The sequence below is a fragment of the Scyliorhinus canicula genome, chromosome 4 (genome assembly GCF_902713615.1).
Source record: "Scyliorhinus canicula chromosome 4, sScyCan1.1, whole genome shotgun sequence".
Taxonomy (NCBI): domain Eukaryota; kingdom Metazoa; phylum Chordata; class Chondrichthyes; order Carcharhiniformes; family Scyliorhinidae; genus Scyliorhinus; species Scyliorhinus canicula.
The window spans coordinates 19,815,657-19,831,488 of NC_052149.1; positions in this window are offsets into that span (position 1 = coordinate 19,815,657).

Consider the following 15,832-nt stretch of genomic DNA (forward strand, 5'->3'; position numbering starts at 1 on the left):
TTCCAGAGCTTTGGATCGAGGCAGCTGAAGTCACGCCCACCACTGATGGAGCAAAGGAAATTGGGAATTGCAAGAAGCCAGAACTGTAGGGGTGCAGAGATCCCAGAGTACTGTAGAAGGTCGCAGATATAGGGTCAAGGAAGGCATGTATCAGACATCAGGGGCGGGATACTCCAGCCATCCTCTGGTCCTGCCAGCGGTTTGCCCCCGCCTGCAGCTTTCCCAGAGGCTTGTGGTGATTTCAATGGGAAATCCCATTGGCATGCGGTGGGAATAGAGACTCCTGCCATCAGAGAACGCCATGGCCAAATTCTTCGTCCTCACCAGCAGTGGTAGCAGGCTGGACTTCCAACGGAGAATCCAGCCCTAGGTGTAGAGTCTGAGTAAGCAAAAGCAGCCGGGTGCTGTGAGTCCAGCCTCCTATGAATTTGGGAAGGATTACTGAAAGTCATTTCACATTAGACCCTTATAACCATCAGGGAGCATAGTTCCATCCATTCATCCGGAATGTTGTCAAACCTAAATCCTAAAGAACATTGCTCTCACCCAAATGCTACCCAGGTATCAAATTATGAAAACAAACATGAATCAGACGACATTATTTCAAATTCAAATCCCCTTTTACAACATTAAAAATGCAGGGACAGGTTTTCAGGGAGTCAGCACAAATTAAAGTCAATTACACGGGGGATATCGCTGATGTAATTTCAGAAGCAGCGTAACATATGTGTTAATGCCTTGCAAAATTAATAAAGTCTTACTAAAATATTAAAAATTAAAAGCAAATACTGAAATGAGAGAGGGTGGTATTTTGTTTACACACATTATAATAGTATTCATTCAATTATTTATCATAAAAAAATACTACTGTGACTCGCAAAATCTATTCATTATCTTAGTTACATTAGCTACAGGTTTTGATGCTCAATTGGCTTTGTGATGGGCCATTGGTAACAGTTTGCATCCTAGAACGTCATAGAATCATAGCATTTAAAGTGTAGAAGGAGGCCATTTAGCCCATCGAGTCTGCACCAGCCCTTGGATAGAGCACCCTACTTATCCCACACCTGCACCCTATCCCCGTAACCCTACCCAACCTTTTTGGTCACCAAGGGCAATTTAGCACGGCCACTCCACGTAACCTGCACATGTTTGGACTGTGGGAGGAAACCAGAGCACCCGGAGGAAACCCACGCAGACACAGGGAGAACGTACAGATTCAGCACTGTCGGCGACCCAAGCCAGGAATCGAACCTGGGACCCTGGATCTGTTAAGCAACTGTGCTAACTATTGTGCTACAGTGCCACCCAAACCTGGGCCTCCAGAGCATTACCCTGGGTCTCTGGATTACTAGTCCAATGACAATATCATTACACCACTGCCTCCCAATTTGAAACATGAGGACAGTGGTCTAGTGATTAAAACGAAATGAAATGAAATGAAAATTGCTTTTGTCACAAGTAGGCTTCAAATGAAGTTACATTTGAATCATACCAAATTATGAAATTTAATTCAATTGACCGGGAAAAGAAAAGTTGCTGGAATGTTCCATAAAGAACAGTTGACTCGCCAATGCCTCTCAGGCAAGTGAAACAACAGTTTGCGTTTACATAGGTCATTTACTGTGGTAATATGGTGCAAGGTGCTCAATGGGAGCATTAACAAACATAATTTGACACTGAGCCATAAAAGGAAATACTGGAACTGATGGCCAAAAGCTTGGTCAAAGAGATAGGTTTTAAGGACTGTTTTAGGGAGAGACTGTATATCGCTCACCACAGAGCTCATCTCCCCCAGTGCAGACTGACTTTTCTTTATGTACACACCCGAGTATAATTAACTAATCATCCTTATTACTTAGGTATTTGTAATAACCCACACAAGACCACGGGGTACACTAATCGATCTCCGATTGGGATTTGTGGATTATGAGCATCCCCATTAGTGACCAGAGGATGGTCCAGCTGGGTTCATTGCCGCGATATGTAAATAACGGCCCAGGCAGGGACCAGCATTCTGTTAGTGACTTATTGTGATGGTGGCTTCTTGTGTGTACACCGCCGTAGTGGCCTATTTCTATGGCTGCAATAAACTGGTCTCCATTCACCTACAAGGGCCTCCTGGGTCTTTATACTATTTAACATCCATCAAGAGGGAGATATTAAATAATAACACAGAAGGCCATAATTGGAAGACTGCAGATATCTCAGCTGGTTATAATGAAATGAAATGAAAATCGCTTATTGTCACAAGTAGGCATCAAATGAAGTTACTGTGAAAAGCCCCTAGTCGCCACATTCCGGTGCCTGTTCGGAGAGGCTGGTATGGAAATCGAACCATGCTGCTTGGTTTGCTTTAAAAGCCAGCGATTTAGCCCAGTGAGCTAAACCAGCCCCTATAGGACTGAAGGGTGTGACAAAGACAGGACGAGTGATGCCAGCGAGGGATTTGAAAACAAGGCTGTGAATTTTCAAATTAAAGCCTTGCCAGACTGGGAGCCAATATTTGTCAATAAGCACAGGGGTGATGGGTGAGTGGAGCTTGGTCAAGTTGGGATACACAGCAGAGTTTGGATGTCCTCAAGTTTATGGAGGGCGCAAAGTGAGGCGTTTGATGGAGTCAAGTCTAGAGGCAACAAAGGGATGGATAAGCGTTTCAGCAGCAGTTGAGTTAAGGAAAGTTCATGGCTGGGCAGTTTTACAGGGGTTGAAGGAAGTGGTCTTGGTTGTGAGGAGGATATGGGGTCGGAGGCTCAGCTCAGTGTCAATAAAGCACATCAAGGTTACGAAGGGTTATGTTCAGCCAGACAATGGCCAGAGGGAGGGATGGAGTTACGGCGCAGAATTTACCGGCTGTGGATGCCGGCAGGATATTCCGGACACACCGACGGTGCGTGGGTTTTCCGCCGACAAAGGGTGCAGTCAACAGGAAATCCCGTTGACAACTGTGGGGCCAAAAAGTCCCACTGATGGGCCGCATGCACCACTGAAAACACACCACAGGTTGCTTGGAAAATCCCGCCTTTTATTACGGAACAAACTTTAGTGGTGGGGACCGAAGACAGAGGGCTAGATTCTCTGTTTTAGCGGCTAAGTGCTGGTTGAAACGAAGAATTTGCGGGCGTTTACAATGAGAAAATCGGCGCTGAACCCTCATCGATTCTGGGACTGGTGAGGGGTTAGCAGCGGCACCGGGTGAAACACCGGGCTCCCGTGCCGAAAACGGCCAGAGAATGGCCAGGTCATGGCCATGCCTGCGCACGGTGGCAATCTGCAGCGGACCCAACCCGTCAAATATGACCCCACAGGCCACCCCCCCCCACCAGTCCCCCTGCCTCGCGGAAGCCTCCCCGGCCAGCGGCATAGATCACGGCCAAGTGTGGACACAGTCTGCATCCACCACGCCGGGTTCCCGACATCTCAGACCACACGTCAACCACGGCGTCGGGAACCCGGCCCACCATTGGGCAGAGCATCGTGGAAGGGCCTTCCAATTACATGCCAACGCCGTTTTTGCGGCACGATGATGCCATTTCAGTGCAGCGGAGACTTGAAATCCAGTGTCACACCAGCGCAGCCCCCAATTTAGACGTCGGAAGGGATTCTCCGCCCGATCGACAATTACGATATCAGCATCAGGCAAAGGAGAATCTCGCCCTAGATGTCCGGCAAGCAGGGTAACAAATCAGACAGTGAAGGGGACAAGACAAGAGTTAGTGAGGTAGAGCTGAGTGCCTGTGGAAGCTGACAATGTTGTCAAGGGCAACACCTGGATACAAATTGGAGGGGACCATGGACAATATCCTTATGGGACTCCAGAGGTAAACATGCAGGAGCAGAAAAGTAGCCATCGCAGCTAATTGTCCTGCCGTGATGAGAAATATAGGAATAGAATCAGGAGAGGACATTCTCATACTGATCACTCATCGAGGTGAAGTAAAGATGGCACAAACCACGATGGAAAGGTTGTTTCAGGCGGGGTTAATAAATTGAATGAGAATTTCTTGCTCCACTTGATTTCTTCTCAGGAAGGTATGTGCCTTGGGAATCAAATCACCAATCGCAGTCCTCCCAATCAACACCCTTCTACTTTTTTGTAATTTGGGCCACTTGACCTGAATGTTGACAGAGGATCGTTGCTAATTATTCCAAAGAAGAAAGACAAGGACACTCCCGGGATTGTTTTTAAAGGCAAGCCAAATGCGTGTTGATTTCAGTAAGGCAATGTGGGCATCGCTGGCAGGGTCAGTAATTGTTGCCCATCCCTAATTGCCCTCAAACTGAGTGGCTTGCTCTTCCATTTGAGAGGGCAGTTAAGAGTCACCACATTACTGTGGGTCCTTCCCGACAGACCATTAGTGCAGCAGATTTTTACACTAAGCTACGGTAGTCAGTACGTCATGGTGCTTTTAATTTCAGATTTAATCCATTGCATTTAATTTCCAGTACCTGCAATGGCGTAGTCCAGTGACATTTCCACTATGTCACCATCACCCACCCACTGCCCCATCCCCTAACCCCATGAAGACTTGAATTGAACTAAAAACTTGATAACCCGTGTATTCCTGTTCACTTCAATCAGTCTGCATTTGATCGGCTGGAGCACTGCCAAAAAGGAAACCCATTTCAGGGAATCGTGGTGGTGACCGGAAGTTGGAAAATAGTCAGTGGAAAAAGCATTTGGAAAGAGCAGGGAAAGGGGGCTTAGCTCTCATGTGAAACTATCACAGTTTCATGCAGTGAAATGGCTTCATTCTGCATGAAAAGGCATTAGGGTGGACTCGACCAGCTAATTATCTTAGAATCCTTTTTTTTACACTCATCAATTTTTCTATTAAGATTCTGAAGGTTGTCGAACTGGGTCATTATTATTCACCTCTGCATAAAAAACATATGTGTTACATTATAGATCATATATTGCCCAACCTAACATACACCCAAAATTGCTCGATATACATTGATACTGATCAATATCATAACTGTCTGTTGCTGTTGGCACATGCATTTCAAATTCTAATGAAAAGAAGCTTGCATCATATCTACTACAATCTGTTCCTTCACACAATGCCGGCCAACTCCAACTAGCTTGTGTCTTCTTGACTTATCACTTAGAGCCTCAAGTGCTCTGTCCGTATTGTAGATTTCTGCATTGATCCTATGAAACCAACTTAATCCTCATTAATGAACAACCTGCTGAACATCAGGCATTATCTCCACACAAACATTCTTTTTAAGCCAGCACGATTGTCATTCCAGCAATAGAACCAATTGTGTTTTGAATATTTAAAAAAAAAAATTTAGTGTAACCAATTAATTTTTTCCCATTAAGGGGCAATTTAGCATGGCCAATCCACATAACCTGCACATCTTGGGTTGTGGGGGTGAAACCCATGCAAACACAGGGAGAATGTGCAAACTCTACACGGACAGTGACCCAGAGCCGGGATCGAACCTGGGACCTCGGCGCCGTGAGGCAGCAATGCTAACTGTTGCGCCACCTTGCTGCCCTGTTAATTCTGTGTTTCTATTCTATTTGTTTGCGCTGTATTTAACAAAGGTAAGAGGAAAGTAGTCGATGCTTTTCAACACTGATTTTCCAAACTGAATGATTCTAATTCACGTTTATTTTATAATAATAATCTTTATTATTGTCACAAGTAACTGCATTGCAGTGTTAATGTAAGCCTACTTGTGACAATAAAGATTATTATTATGATTAACACTGCAATGAAAGGGCCATAACCCTGCACATTCTTCCTTTTGAAATAACAACCTTGTTTCCTTTTGAATGTTTCAACTGAACGTGGCACCACATGCTCAGACAGTGCATTCCAGACACAAACCATTCACTGAGTAAAAGGATTTCCCCCCATATCACTTTTGCTTTACATTAAATCTCTGCCCTCTCGTTCTCGATCCTTTCACAAGCGGGAACAATTTCTCCCTGTCAAATGTGTCCAGACCCCTCATGATTTTGAATACCTCGAGCAAATCGGCTCCCAACCTCCTTTCTCTAAGGAATAAAGTCCTATTCTCTCCAATCTATCTTCATAACTGAAGTTCCTCATCCAAGGAACCAGCCTGGTGAATCTTTTCTGCACCATCTCCAATGCGCTCACATCTTTACAGAAGTGCGGCACCCAGAGTTTGGCTGAGGCCAGATTAGTGACTACATTTTTGTGGAGCACTAACACTAGAGGAAACCCCCATCTGGAGTATTGTTGGATGGAATGGCCTGTTTTTCTGCTGTAAAGTTCACTATAATTCCAAATAAATTATCACCCTGGTAACTGTACTGTGTGTACAGGTAATCCCAATACAGAGGAAACTTTGACAAAGAGTCATCCAGACTCGGAACGTTAGTTCCCTTCGCTCTCCGCAGATGCTGAGATTATCCAGTATTTTCTGTTTTTGTCCCGCAGGTAATGGGAAAAATTACCATTCTATTTCCCACGTGTCCTTAATTTGATCATCTTTTTTTTTTAGAAGATTGAGAAATGGAGAGTAGGTTGAACATCATATTCATGAATTAAGAGTTATTATGAGAGGTTTGATTTCAGGCATTTTATTGCCTCTAATAATATTAATCTTTATTATTGTCACGAGTAGGCTTACATTAACACTGCAATGAAGTTACTGTGAAAATCCCCTAGTCGCCACATTCCGGCGCCTGTTCAGGTACACAGAGGGAGAATTCAGAATGTCCAATTCACCTAACAGCGCGTCTTTTGGGACTTGTGGAAGGAAACTGGAGCACCCAGAGGAAATCCACGCAGACACGGGAAGAACGTGCAGACTTCACACAGACAGTGACCCAAGCAGGGTAGCATGGTGGTTAGCATAAATGCTTCACAGCTCCAGGGTCCCAGGTTCGATTCCCGGCTGGGTCACTGTCTGTGTGGAGTCTGCACGTCCTCCCCCTGTGTGCGTGGGTTTCCTCCGGGTGCTCCGGTTTCCTCCCACAGTCCAAAGATGTGCGGGTTAGGTGGATTGGCCATGCTAAATTGCCCGTAGTGTCCTAATAAAAGTAAGGTTAAGGGGGGGGGGGGTTGTTGGGTTATGGGTATAGGGTGGATACGTGGGTTTGAGTAGGGTGATCATGGCTCGGCACAACATTGAGGGCCGAAGGGCCTCAATGTGCTGTACTGTTCTATGTTCTAAGCGGGAATTGAACCTGGGATCCTACGCCCTGAAGTAACAGTGCTAACCGCTGTGCTACCGTGCTGCCACCCTGTGCTACCATGCTGCCACCAGATACCAGACCAGTCCGACAACATATGGCTAAGGAGTGTGCAAAGCAGCTACTCATTACAAAGCAGAAGGTACCCAATTTCACAGTAAAGCCATCTTCTCCCTGAATGAACATACAGTAATAAAATACTTATTTACAGTTCATTTATTTTTAATTTACTAAAATTGTAACGAATAGGAATGAGAAAAGGACAATCACGTTGCCGAGTTCACCTCAGACAATTTCAATCGCTTTATAGCAAGTACAAATAATAATCATAAAGCTTATGAATGTTGGTATGAAATATAAAGGGATGGAGGTTATGATACAGCTGTATGGAGCTCTGGGGTAAACCCCCATCTAGAGTACCGCTTTAGTTCTGAGCACTCCCTCTCATGTAAGAAATATTGGACTTGGGGTGCAGCACAGATTCAGCAGAATGATACAAGGTCGAAAGGGTCAAATTATGAAGAAAGATTGGACTCCATTGGATATAGAAGATTAAGGTGTCATCCAATTGAGATGTTTAGGAGGTTAAAGGATTTAACAGGTATATAAAGAAAAACTACTCCCTTTCTGAAATAATCTAAACAAGGGTGCAGAATCTTAATATTAGTACATTATGTTTCCCAGCAAAGTATTTCCATCTTACCACAATGTGTTATGCTTTATTAATTCATAACTAAGCAAATTAATGGAGAAACATGGTCATAGAAATATAGAAAATAGGAGCAGGAGGAGGCCATTCGGCCCCTCGAGCCTGCTCCACCATTCATAATGATCATGGCTGATCATCCAATTCAATAGCCTAATCCCGCTTTCCCCCAAATCCTTTGAGTAATGTAACTGCATTTTACAATATTTTTATTAAAGATACTCAAGTAGAATTGAGTGAAACTGATCTTTCACTGATTTAGGGCTTAGGAAAATAGGAGGGAGAGCCGGAAGACGATTTTTTCCACACCTTCTCGGTGATATTTGGTCCCTCCGGGATATGGGAACAGCGGGAAAGCGGGGTTGACTCCTCAGATCAGCTATGATCATATTGAATGGCGGAGCAGGCTCAATGGGCCACATCGCCCACCCCTCCTATTTCTTGTCCATATTCCCTACATTTTTCCAATTGGTAAATGGGACATTCAAAAGTAATGCCTCATACGTCGCAGTGACACATCACCTTAACTCTGTGTTGGCATTAGTATTAAATTCAAGGTCGGCAGGCACATCTTAAAACCACATCTATTATCCACGAGAGGAATTCTGCCAATCAAGACCATTTCATTACTTCAGAGCAAAAAACAAATTAAAATATGCGTTAACTTTTGTTCATTTGAATCTGCAATAGGCACGACTGAAGCAAATTATTTACTGGCATTGTGATTGGGGAGGGAGGGAGCTTCTTCACATATTGCCGGTCGCAGGCTCAGGTCCCAGTGGAAATGAATACTCTAGTCTTCTTAATATACACTGATGAGTTTCAGCAGTTCTTATTTAGACCGTGGGCTGGATCTCTTCCAACTATAGGAAACACAACACTGGCTGGCGGCCAAGATCTGCCTTTCTCATATCTGCCTTAAGGTAGGCACTACTCTGAATGGCTTACTCATTGAGAAGCACTGTCAGCAGGGTTGTAGACATGCCTGTAGTTTTCTGTGCCCTTGATCACAGCTTTATGACTGAAACCTTGAAAAAGAATTGATGCATATCTTTTTGAACAAGCTTAGCAAAACTGAAGCCGAATTAAAACTCCATGGTGGCTCCCTCATCTTTACTGAACTGGCCCAGAACTTACTTCAAATACCTTCCCAGTAATTATTTCACCTTGCAATTTGGATTTAGAAGGACAGAATGAGCATTGTAATTGCAATTTATCTTGCTCCACTTGGCGCTGATAGCTAGTGGTCACCATGTTTCCTTCCCGCATCAAATCCCGTTTGAGTCTCTTTGGTATCTGACATTCTGAACTGCTTAGCATATTTGTAATAAGAAAAGAGAGAACATGCATTTAGGTAGCACCTTTCATGCCCTGAGGCGTCCAAAAGCACTTTACAGCCAATGAATTACTTTTCAAGTGTAGTGACTGCTGTAATATTAGATTAAAATTAGATGTTGTGTGCTTAAGACTGGTAGTTAGCTGTTGTGGTCTGTTATGCCATAGCCAACCTTCTCAAATTAACCAATTTGTGGAGAATCACAGGTACTCAAAGCAGCACAAAAATGTACTGTTGATCAGCTTACTTTGCTACGTTATGGACTATGGAATAAAAGTTAATTGAACACAGGGAAAATGCTGAGAGTTTAATAAGGAGAAATATCCATCATTCTCAGTGTATGAAGTAAAGAAATATGAATTTAAAACATAGCTATATGAGGCATGAATTAATACTAATTCCAATAATGATACATAGTTGCCCAACTTTTTAAAAAATAAATTTAAAGTACCCAATTCTTTTTTTTTTCCCAATTAAGGGGCAATTTATCATGGCCAGTCTACCTATGCTGCGCATTTTTGGGTTGTGGGGGGTGAGGCGGACAGTGTCCGGGGCATGGATCGAACCCGGGTCCTTGGCACCGTGAGTCAGTACTGCGCTACCGTGCCAACTCCTAGTTGCCCAACTTTAAGCTACACTGTCATTATCTTATCACTGGGCACTCAAGGGGAAAAAATGAAGTCCTGTGAGTGCACAATGATTCATGCATCCAGAATTCAGCCCACTAATATCCCATTTTTAAAAATAAATTGTAATGTTAACAAAAAGCCTGGAGTACAGAAGGTTGTCTGAGAACATTACAAACACATAAAAGTAGGTTTAGAAAGTTCCACTGGTAACCAACCAATGTTTGTTTCATGTCAGTTGCAATTATACTGCAGTTAATATAAATCAGAATTGCAATTTAACACTTCCGCCTTGAGAGAACTCACATTGTTTGCCCAAATTCAATATACTGCATATTTTCCATCTGTGAAGCCAAAGCAGCCTTTCAGCAACATAAATGCGCAACAAAAATAGATTTTTTTTTTCTTAAACAGTCTTCTACTTTACATAAAAAGCCACTTCATAATATTTTAACAAGGTAGAATATTACTGCGTACTCAACAGTTAAAATAACTGCTAAAATTGCATTAGCATTAATTTCAAAATACAGCCTCTTTAATTCCATGCTTACTTTAGGCAATTTTACTTTTATTTCCTTGACATATTTTCTCATTGTTGTTTTGCACATGTAGATATTTGTGTTCCCCTGTAAGCTTGCGGAATAGCAAGTAGATAGAACATCATACAGTTGTGAAACTGTCAAACTGTGAGAGGCTGTATTAAAAAATCTTTCTTTATTGCCTGCAAAACACATATAATTTAGCTGCCTTCACGACTTGTAACAACATTTGCATCAGTATACCCTATTTTACTCTTGTAACATATGGAAAAGCCAGGAACGCTAATAAAGTGCAATACTATGAACTATGTGAAACCTCTATTTTATAGAGTGCTGTATATCACTTCCAGGTTGACCATTAAAGATATTATTAAGATTGGTAAGACTCAGAAGATGGCACATTTATGATCCTGAGAACAGATGGAAGAATACATTTTCCTTGCAAATATTTTTGAAATTGCTCTTCTGGTACCAATATAAATGTGATGTACAGATGTAAGAGCCAACAAGGCAAGGACAAGAGGTCCAGATTTACACAGTAAAAGCTTCACATCCACCCTGTCAGTTTTGATTGATCAGAATGATACCTTAGAAACTTGTTGACTGGTACGAAACAGTGCAAATAACTCATCGCAACAACCCAGATAATTCATACAGCCAATCAGTTGGCTTTACTTTCTAGATATGACATATGAGCCTTCCTCGAAAAGATGCATCATTTTGCAGCATGAGTGATATTCAATGTCAGTAAAAGGTACTGCTCCAGGAAAGGAGAGGGAGTCAGACTAGCAAGGCACTGCAGAATGATGTTACAATTATGACAGTTATACCTTCCCACTTCCTAAGACACTGCCTGCAGATATCCCAAACCAATTTTGATTATCATATTGATTGAAATAGTTCATCATAGTGTAATTTTAGGTTTAGCGCCAACAGATTGAGAAAGAGAGCAAGAATTATCTAACAAAAGCACAACATTCTACCACAGGGACATTTCCCTCTTCCAGTTCATTGATGGAGTTGATTAAGTTTAAATGAAGCAGAGAGTGGATAAAAGTAAGGGTATTGACCAGTGGGCACTGTGCTCTGTGCTTGAAAAGGCCTGATACATGCAGAAAAGCAAGATTTACTAAATGCTCTAATCTTCAATCAAATCTTACATCAATACAGACAAAGTTTGGTAATGAGAGATTCAATGAAGCATGCCGCAGAAAGAATTAATCCTCTTGGACCAAACGGGGTTCAACTTTGAAGCTTGCTCCTAAGGAAAGACAGTTATCTAAATGCTAAATAAGAAACTTATTGTACTTTTCATGGCATGCTAATCTTTTGTCTATTTCATCTCCATTATTTGTACTCTCATAGATTTCAGTCGTCATGGTGATTACCAACTCGAGATAGGGGCAGCCTGGGGACTTGCTGCAAATCAACCCTGCATGTAAAACAGACCTCAATAAAATCTCGCTCAAAGGACAAGGCATGGCAATTAACCACCCTCTATCCCCTGCCTCACAGTGACCAGTCCCTCAATATTGTCCCGCAGTGGCGGGTCAATTCCCCCTTTATTTTGATTGCCATCGAGCTGGTAGTCACCGGGACCCTGACCGATGCTTGCATTAAGACCAGTAATTTCATTTACTTTGACAGTCAATGTGGTTAATGGGATCATTGTTTTGGCAATGTGATCTTCCATTCGGCGCTGTGTTTTCGTTGCTCCTTTTCCATTTTGCCAGGACTGCAGACACCCCCCTCCCCTCCCCTCCTCTAACTCTCTCTCTCCAAGCGCTGCCCTCTTGTAGAGAAAGCCTTAATAAGTTTTTGATGTGTCGAATCAAACGCTCGCCAGGAGGCGGATAATAGGAAGTGTGATCTGTATATATTTTTTTTTTGAACATGGCGGGACGTATTTTGCACAGTCTGGCCTGGTAAGATGTTAGCAACGGGCGGGAACAGTAATCTTATATAAGCAAGGTCTCATTCTGAACAGGAAATTGCAAAGTGCTAAAATCCGCGTCAAGTTCTGAGAGATAATACATAAATAATATAAAAGAAACACGAGTTTAAAAAAAAAGATCTGCATGCGATTGAAAGAATGCTGTGTTGCCGCGCAAAGTACTTTAAAGTCCTCTTCATTGATTTCAAATTCAGAGTGGCAACAGGATGGTGTTCTGAACCCTGGCGTGGATTTATCTTGAGGTTTGCCAACTTGTACAAGCGATGGGATTAGGAATGTCCAAAAATTTGGGGCAGAGAATTAACACCCCAGTTCCATTATATATGTGTATGTGCGTGTGTGTGTGTATCAATATATATACTGTATAAATATCTATACACACACATATTATAGATATGATCAGGAAAGGGATACTGGAACTTTTTGATTCAGAACTGAAGATTGCCAAGTGTTCATTAGGCCTGGAGGATAGAATTGAGGAAAAGCTCAAGCCTCTGGTGACAGGTAGTAAGTAGGATATATAACAGGTGACAAGTCCCAGGGTGATCATGAAATTTACACGGGTTGTCAGCTTCGAGCTTCCGAATGGGCGGCCCGGGCCCCAGTCAAACAGCCTGGCATTAATCGCAAACCATTATAGTCCAAAAACACACACATACACACACACACAGCCGCCGAGCACACGGCAATTTGTTTCACTTTTACTGCCGTGACTTGCCAACTGGTAATTACAAACAAGAGTTTAGGAACGTGACTGAAGCACTGGGTTGTTTACAGCGGTTCCGAGGCCCAACATTGACAGAATGGATTGAGGAGGGAAATATAATGAGGCGAGCACAGTTAGGGGAGAAGCGTTTTGTACAGCCGTTCACGTCTTAATGACACACTGGATATGCAAAGAGCTGGCAGGTTGCTGGAACTATCCAAGGTCCTTGTTTCCCATCAACATCATCTTCTGCTAAACCCACAACACTGGGGAGAAAAGGCGCCGTCACACACAGCTCTCTGTCCAAACAATCACTGCAAACACGGGGGCGGGGAGGGGGAGGGGGAGGGGGTCACTTTTCAAAAGGTAACCAAAAAATAAAAGCAGACTGTACCTAACGCATCTTTGTTGTTTTATTTTGGGGGGCGGGTTTGCTTCAAATGAAAAAGTTACAAACTCAAATGTTTCCAAAACAGAAGCGAATCTGACGGAGAAACACATTCATTGTTTGGAAAATAGCGTAGACCTCGTGTCATCGAATGAAAAGCCCAGACTTTGGACCTGGCTACATTGTATTGATGCTATTGTGATAATTCCACGTGTATCCATTCACACAGGGGCGGCGGTTACAGTGAAGTCTCTGGCAAAAAAGGGGTCACTTACACGGCGTTTATCTGCTTTGGATTTGGGGTTTTGCAGGTCGCTGTCTAACTACATAATTGCCAGCAAAAGACGGTCAATAATATTAACCGCGTGAAGCAGGAGCTTTGAAAACCGATCGTCCCCAATTCCTCGGTTGCACATCACCGGATGATCTGGGGGAAAGAATAGCCTTTCCGCTGAACTAAAAAGGTGGGAAAGCGGGAACAATCCGTTCGAATAAAGATCGCAGGCGAGCTGCCCGGCCGTCAGCTCCCGGCCAATTCAAGTTGAGCCGGTGTAAAGGACAAAAGTCCTCCCGCCGCCGGCGAGGCGAGCGGTCCCCGACACTCGGGGCCATGCTTATTAAACTGTAGCCAGGTTAATACCGGAGCAGTGTGCTGGATTCACAGGTCAGCCCTCTCCAGCGTCCGAAATTAATATCAATTACTAATGGACAGCTTGCTGGCAAATAAAAATGAGCACCTTGGGGTTTTGGTCCGCATCATTCCTTCTACTGTTACAACCCAGGACAAGCAAGCAATTCCCCGCGCCCAATTTCCTGAGGTTGTTCGGAAAACTTCAGCCAGAAAATCATCACTGATCTTATTCTGATAAAACCTCTTTGTGCTGCATTCTTTTTGTGTGTTTTTGCAGAATTTACTACCTATATATATATTTAAATCCCAGCGGAGTCCCTATATTTTAAACAACACTGCTTAATTTTCCAACATTTAAACGCCACCAAAAGCAATTTGAAAAAAAGTATCCAGTATGTTAATTCTTTAACGTTCTGTTCAGTTGGGAGTCTCCCCCCCCCCCCGGACTGCGGAGTGTGGAGCTGATCTTATTACTGCGGGAAGAGAGAACATTTCAGTTCTTCTCCAGGCAGGGTAGCACGAGTGGATCGTTTTAAGATTGACACCAGGTACAAGGAGAAAGTCGAATATAAAACAGGCTACTTGTCGCCAAAGCTGTGTGCGATTTTGTCTCCTGGTTCTGTAATCTGTCAGCTCTTTCTTCCCCGCCGCCCTCTCCCCTCCCCATTCCCCGGCCCTCACTGTCTGAACAACCACAGCCATATCTCCACCGCCTCTCTCTCCAATCTCCCCTCCCATCCTCCTACCTGCAGCTAAGACCCAGCAAAGTACTGCACCGGTTACCGCCACTTTTATCTGTTTAACTTCACGCCGGATATTATGGGCTACTCTAGTGGTTTACACACTGTCCTTGTATCTTTCAGATGTGTCAATGGGAACGTGTGCCAGCTGCAGGCAATGGGCCGATTCGCCTGCTTGGCTCCCCCTCCCCCCCCCCCCCCCCCCCCCCCCAAAAAAGCTCTCAACATCAAACACAAAGCTTTAAAAACAAACAGGGCCATGTGATCCCATCAAAACGCCCAGTCAGGCGTTGCTATTTATCTGATACGACGAAAACGATCCCATTAAGGATATTACCAATTATAATTATAATCATATATCCATAACAGCAAAATAAAGGCAGCGAAAATAATGTGTGAGGTGTTTCCCCGCTCATTCCCTGTTACACTAGCCGTGTCCAAACTCATGTCTTCTCATCTCAGTTACATGGCAATGTGGGTTTGTTTCAAAACACAACTTCTTCCCTACGCACTGAACTGGTAACATTACATGAAACAAATCTACTTTCGCCGTAAATGGAGACTAAACACACGTGTCATTATTCTCCAATTCGCCCCTCTTTATATAAGCACTTGCTGCTATTTAGACTGATTTTGCAAATTTAAAATATATTTGCTTAATTCTAATTATATTGATCAACAGACAATGGGATAGTGTAAGTGTATGAGTGAGTGAGTGTGTGTGTGTGAGTGAGTGTGTCTGTCTGTGTGTGAGAGTGTGTGTGTGTCAGTGAGTATGTGTGCGGGGGAGTGAGTGGGTGTGTGTATATGTGTGAGTCAGTGAGTATGTGTATGTGTGAGAGTGAATGAGTGAGTGTGTGAGTGACTGTGTGTGTTTGTGTGTGTGTGTTTGTGTGTGTGTGTATGTGTGAGTAATCATGTGTGTGAGTGAGTGTGTATGTGTGAGTCAATGAGTGTGTATGCGTGTGAGCATGTGTGTGAGCGAGTGAGTGAGTGTGAATGAGTGAGTGTGTGTGAATAAGTGAG